A 7272-nucleotide genomic window follows, 5' to 3' on the forward strand; every position below is an offset into this window, starting at 1 on the left:
AAATCACCACTTCCTATGCACTGCTAAATCAGTGCCATTATGCCAGTTGAAAAACACCTTGGGAATCAACTAATGGTAATTAAATCATGTGGTATCTAGAAGGGCCTTATGGCAAATCTAGCCATAGAGCCAGTTTGGAGGGGGGAGGGGGGTTGCTCTCAGTGATTTGGGATGAATCTAAAAACCCAGTTTTCATTGGGGAGTATCTAACACATACAAAAATCTGTGCAACAGATATATGATTCTATATATACTAGCAAGAAAACCCATTGCAACCAGGAATGCAATGGGTGCTAGGACCCAGGGGTCACCAGCAGGCACAGATCTCTTTCTCGCAGCAGGAGCCATAGGAGGTAATCAGGGGTTGTTTGTGGTTTGGCAGGGCTCTCTGTGTCTCTGTGTGTCTCTCTCAGGTGTCTGAGAGCAAAGTGGGTAGTGTCCATGGAAGGAGGGGGAGAGCTGGAGAGGGAGGACCAATCAGCTTTGCCACACCCTGATTGGCTCTATTGCATATTGGACAGCCAGGACACTCTCCACCCCCAGGGTTGGTTCACAAATATTAAGAGGAACAATGGATAAAGATATATTTATCAACAGGGAAAATTTTACCCCTTGCATCTCTGAACACTAGTCCAAAGCAAACATTCTCCAGGTGGGCTCCCCCTCTCCATATTGCTTCTCATCAGGCCCTGAGTTTGTACATTTATTTCTAACTACTGAAAGCATTAACCATGAATATTCAATTGGGATGGGCTGTCCATCACAAGTATGAATGAGAACCCCACCTTAGAGTATGCAAAAAGCCTTTGCTCTTTCCCTGAAAGTGCCTGGTAGCCGATTTAAAGATTATAATTTGAAAATTATTTGTCTAATACAGTCAAAAAGGTAATGTCTAATAAAGTTGAGATCCCCTACAGAAAGGTGTGCCCCTGCTTAAACAGAATGAGAGATGGTGATGTAATTGAGTGAAATGCTGGGAGCAAAATGCAAATCTGTTTTTAGCATGAACATGGGGAAAGTACAGTTAGAAATGCCAGGCACTACCAGGACACTTGTAGAATGGATGTGGGAGAAATGGGGGGGGGGGGGTGCTGTGATGCTACCTGTGGTACCGTGTCACTTCTGGTAAACAAACAAACAAAACAGTTCTAGGAATCACTGGAAATGCTATGGAAACCCCGTGTCACTTCTTTTTGGGGGGTCTGCTTTACTGGAAGTGACACGGCATCACGTACAATGTTGCAGGTTTAAAAATAAATGTCCTGCTGCCACTCAAAAGCTAGAGCATGGAGGCAGGTAATCCCCCACCTTCACAGGAAAAATGGGACCATAGTGCCCTGGCTGGGCAGCATGCCATATGTGCCTCACCACTCTCTGCCAACATTGCCAGTCACCTCGTCTTCACTAGCTTCAGGAAATAAAAACTTAAAGATGCCCCGGAGAACTGGAAACTTAAAGCAGAATGTCACTGCCTGTAGGTATTCCCCACTGTCACAAAAATGGCCCCTATGGTGAACTCCCAGAAAGGTTCTGACCCCCTTAATTCAGAAGATTGTTGAAATGTATTTTGAATTACTTACTCTTCCAAGATTAAGAAGAAGCAGCTGTTTTTTGTACCCCACTTTTTCTACCCAAAGTCTCAAAGCAACTTGCAATTGCCTTCCCTTCTCTCGATAATACCCTGCAAGGTAGGTGGACCTGAAAGAGCTCTGAGAACTGTGACTAGCCAAAGATCACCCAGCTAGCTACATATGCGGGAGTTCTCCAGATTTAGAGGCAATCACTGTTAGCCACTACACCAAGCTGGCTCTCTAGCCCCTAGCAGGATTTATCAGGATTGGGTTAGATTAGATTCTGAATTAATGTCCTTAATTTAGACTAGTGTTCTGCATATCTTGGAGGGGAGGGGGGGAAAGCATATTTTGAAATAGTGTCACCGTGGTATTAAAACTTGAGTGTCTTTTATACTCTCTTTTAAAGCTACTTCTGGAAAAGCACTACCATTTCCCTCCTGTCTTCTAAATGCCATGGCTATAACAACCCTCATGGGTTATACAAAGTTTGCAAAAAGGTACAAAAACAACACTCTAACAACAGCAGCTGCCATCACAGACAACTTAATTTATCTCATCTTCTTAACCCCAAATTTTAAAAATCTGAATTTTATTATTTTGGATGCCCAACACATTTAAAGCAGACCTTGTCATTTTCTTGATGAAACCTGAGCTGAGTTATACAACCAGGACAAACCTTTCCCTGTCCCTCCCATTTGCCTCCCATTTTTTCTGTCTGTCCTTCTCAGTTCTCATCTTGCTCTTTAGCATAATGGTATGTGTTCACAGTGAGGATGTAGAGCAACAAGATATAAATGATAGATGAAAGGCTATAGTAGTCTTGTGAGTAAAGTGTGGAGGGAAAGTGTTTGTGTGTCATGGTGCAGGAATTTAACTGGGGCCATTTATTTGCATTTCTCACTGAAGTCCAGTTAAAACTCTTTCTCTAGGACACTCTTAACAGGCAAAACAGAATGTAATTTATAGCCTTCCATTTTCAGATTATTTTCAGAAGAGAGATACCAAATGAGACCCGAGTATGCACCTATGAGTTTGGTTAACTAGATCTTCAACATTGTCAACGACATTTTAGGTAATCTTCCACAATAAGAAAGAAAACATTTGGCAAGAATAGGCTGAGTGTTTTTTCTTTCCTCTTCTGCAGATATTTATAACCTGAATGAGACTGTAGACATGGGCCCTTGGGTATGAGCCTAGGTGCTCTTGGTCTTTGGTTTTTAGCCTGTGGTCTTGGCCAGATGGATTAACCTGATGGACATGAACCAGGGATAACAACTCTAGATGAGTCCTTTGGATCACCCAGAATTATAGCATATCTCCAGACCACAGAGATAAATTCTGGAGATAAACTCTGTTTTCCCCAAGCTCTATCTCCCAATCTCAAGAAGCTTCCCAGCCTTGAGTTTGCAACTCACCCCCCCCCCCATCTCCACATGTGGCCAGAAGGTACCTGGCAACCCTAATCATCAACCCGGGTTGTCTCATGTATCTTTTTCTTTTTGTTGTCTGTACAGTAATTTATATACATTTGTTTAAAAGTGTATTTTAGGTCCCCTTTTGAAGAGAGAAGTAGGATAAAAATACAAGAAATATGGCCCAGAATGTAATATATTCATATGGCCCAGAAAAGGCCCAAATCAATTTTTTCTTTGATTCTTGAGTGAGAAGGGTATAAACACCCTTCTAAGCCCATTGACTTCAATGAGATAATTCTGTTTAGGATTATACTGCATATTTCATAATTCACAGACTATCAACTTTCTTTTGAGAAAGAGCCCAGGCCCCACTTTCATGTCTAGCTAAAAGTTGAATAGTACAAAACCAATTATCTCCTAAAGAGCCAGATAGTCTAGATGGGATTTCATGTCTCCATAGTGTGGACATTTCCATTTACACATAGTACCTGAAGCTCATGACTTCAGACCAAGCATTTCTCCCTCCCGCCTCCCCCACTGTCACATCCCTACTAGCTAAACTTCTGCTACCTTTATTATTATTAGTCAGTCCTCCCTTTTCTATTATTTCAGCTTTCAGCAAATAAAAAATCCTTACAAAATTAACTGAGGTCCAAAAAATTTGCAAACTGGCTATGCGAAGGAAGCAACGGGTTCTTTGCCTTGGTGTAGGCAGATTTATATCGTAACTTTGGCTCTTGGATCCTCTGAATCTGAAGGAACATCCAGTTGGAGTATTCCAGCCTGCCTTGTGAAATACTTTGGGCATTTGTAAAAATAGCCGAATGGCATAACACTAAAAATAATCGCGCCTCCTGGCCCCTCATCTTTTTCCTGTCTCCCTCTTCTCTGCCGTCTTTTCGTGCTTCTCACCCTCCACATGCCTGCTTGAAATGGCGGAGGTGAGCAACACACTTTACACGTAACTCTCTTCTGCCTGTCAATCAAGCCAGGCAACCAATCCCCTTTCTCAATGTTTTAAAGGGCCCGCAATGCCCGCTATTGTTTTTATTCAATTTCTTTCAATGCAGAGCACGTTCCTATTGTATCCAACATATAATCATACATGGCAGGAGCTAGCTGGGCAAAAAGACATTGCTGATGGGCAGTGAGGCCACAGTGTGGCAAGACAAGCAGCTTGAACAAACTGAAAGACACGTGAACTTTCCTTTGCATCATCTCACAATCAGATCTCAATGGCTACATCAGGCTGTGATGACATCTCAATTCCTGATTGGCTGGAACAACACAGGGGAGAGGTCTTTCAAGTGATCAAATGGCAGTGAGGGTAGTAGCAAAGCAAAAAAAAAAACGGGCTGAGGAAAGCAGCAGTCCAGCGTAACATGGCTTTCCTTGCCTTTTCTTTGACAGGGACACAGCACCTAAACATGCACATTTCTGACAATGGCAGTTATTTCAGCTTTTGTTGCTGCTGCCCATGCAAAACTTTTTTGGCTCAGTCTGATGGAACTGTATCAAGTATGGTATAAGATTCCAGGCTGATTTCTTATTGATTGACTCCTTACTGGACTGGATGATGCGACTGTATGGTAGATTGTTCTATAAACTCATTGTTACATCCTTATTTACACCGAGTATCAAGGAGACCAAATGCCCCTGTGAAGAAATAGTCTCATAAATTTTAAAGACTCCCACATACATGGTCTAACTGAGGTCGTCTAGATAAACCAGACAAAAATTAACCCCCAAACTGACATCTAGGAAAGCCGCATACATTTTCAGAACAAAAATTTTATACAACTTTTCCTTTTCTGTGTCTGTAGTGTAAGTTTATAGTCCTGGGAGTGGAAACGTTCTCTCTTTGATCAGTCTAAGGTAAAGGTTACTCGACTTGCTGGCAAGTTAATTGCACAAGAGTTGTTTCAACAAGAAGAGCTACCCTGGTCCTTAGCCTAATTTGGATTTCAATCTTCAATTAATTCTCAGGACATTAAATTGAATTAATTTAGCTACTGATGGATCTTGAATTGGGATTTCAAGAAACTATCATTTTATTTTCTTTAAATTAATTACAGGACCATGCATAGACATGTAAATTTCGGTATGTAGAGATTAAAGCAACACTATGATAATTTTGTCAGTCACAGATTAAGAAACTTCTCTGCCAGAGAAATGTGATTTTGAAAAGATTTTTGTTGCAAACTGACTATGGATCAGTCTCTGACTTTAATTCTCTGGACCTCTGCACAGTGGCATGGGAATGTAGGCTCCCCTAAACTCCCCTCTCCATGATTTTTAAACATTTCAAAATCCAAAAAATCCAAAATTACATAGTAACAACAACCTTGAACATCATATATAAGTTAATAGAGGTACTTAGTGTCAGCATCCTAAACAGAAGAGACCCTGGTACCCCAGTAACTCTAGGTAGCTGATTCATGCATTACAGAGGGTGGGTCTGGGGTCCCCATATCAGAATAACTGTCAGCCTTTGTTTGACATTCTCAGCTCATGTATGTACAGTGCCATTTCCCCAAATTGTTCCCAAACAATTACAGGCTGGGAAATTGCATACAAAAATATTACATTTTTGTCTGACTTGACCATATTCCAGAATTGAATCAACAGCAGTCAGTCTTTACTGTATCCTTCTTAGGAGAAACAGGTAAGTCTTGAATTTATTCATAAGCATCATAAACCCACCTTTATCCAACCAAGTGCCAGCTTCAGACAAATCTTTTCATTTCTAGTGTTACGCACATTCAACATGACTTCTGTAAGAGCCTGTGTTGCTGCACACTCACAATGTCTGCGCACACACCTGGGAATCCTGAAGAACTAGTTTCTATATATGCAGGCTTTTGCAGATGTTGTTATGAATATAAGTTCTTTGGTCGTGAGCAGGTGCCTTTTCTCTTCCTTGTAAACATAAATTAACTGCCATAGACATTGGGCAGGTAAACTATAATGGCTGGGATGTGGGATGGTAGTAAGTTAGAATTTTAATAGTGAGTTGATGCTATTTTTAATAATGTTTAATTTTAATTTAATGTATAAACTAATTGGTTTGTTTATTGACTTATGTACCTATTTAATTTATATACTGCCCCTCCCAACAAGCCAGCTCAGAGCGGTTAATAAATTAAAAGGAATTACAAAATAAAAACAATTATATATAAATCACTTAGAATTCCATTCCCAATAGTATATGGCAGATGCCATATCCAGGGGAGATTTCCACAGAAGTGGGCCAATACAGATGTTTCTAGTCAATAGCCCCAACAAAATGCTTGGTGCAAGAGCTCCATCTTGCAAGCCCTTTGAAACTGGCCTAGCTCTTGAAAGATCTGCAGCTCTTCTGGGAGCTCATTCTACCAGATAGGGCCCAGAACTGAAAAGGCCCTGGCCCTGGTTGAGGCCAAACATACCTCTTAAGGTATTTTAATTTTGTGTATTTTAATCTATGTTGTGAACTGCCTTGAGTTCTTATGGGAATAGGACAATAAAACCCAACAATAAATACATAACTGTACACAGTGAATATGTACTTTGACTAACTTGGTCAAAGTCACAGAAAAAACTCATGTCCTCCTGATAACTGTAGGCTTTTTGGACCCCATCCCCTTTAGATACATCCTGACAATGTGAGCACAAAGTACAGGCAAAGTGATTTTATAAAGGAGCTCACTTTAAAGACTCAAGCATTATCCTGGAAGGACACATGACTTTAGAGATGATCAAGAATGTCCTGCGTCCCTACCATGCAGGTGTAAAAACTACTCAAACTGCAATCATAATTTGCAAGTGTAGCGTAAAGGTATCCCCTGTGCAAGCACCAAGTCGTGTCTGACCCTTGGGGTGACGCCCTCTAGCGTTTTCATGGCAGACTCAATACAGGGTGGTTTGCCAGTGCCTTCCCCAGTCATTGCCGTTTACCCCCCAGCAGCAAGCTGGGTACTCATTTTACCGACCTCGGAAGGATGGAAGACTGAGTCAACCTTGAGCTGGCTGCTGGGATCGAACTCCCAGCCTCACGGGCAGAGCTTTCAGACTGCATGTCTGCTGCCTTACCACTCTGCGCCACAAGAGGCTCTAAGTATAGCATGCAAAGGTACAATTTGCCCAGAACCATGCAGTGTACAAATCAACTTCTGCAGGAAACCCCATAGAAGCAACTACTGTACAATTGCAAATTTCCTCAGTACAGTGTCTAATTCAGACTTTGGGCCGAGTATTAAGGTGATGTCACTGTGGAGCCTGCCCTAATATAAACAAACTGTTGC

Source organism: Paroedura picta, chromosome 4 (genome assembly GCF_049243985.1).
Source record: "Paroedura picta isolate Pp20150507F chromosome 4, Ppicta_v3.0, whole genome shotgun sequence".
Classification (NCBI taxonomy): domain Eukaryota; kingdom Metazoa; phylum Chordata; class Lepidosauria; order Squamata; family Gekkonidae; genus Paroedura; species Paroedura picta.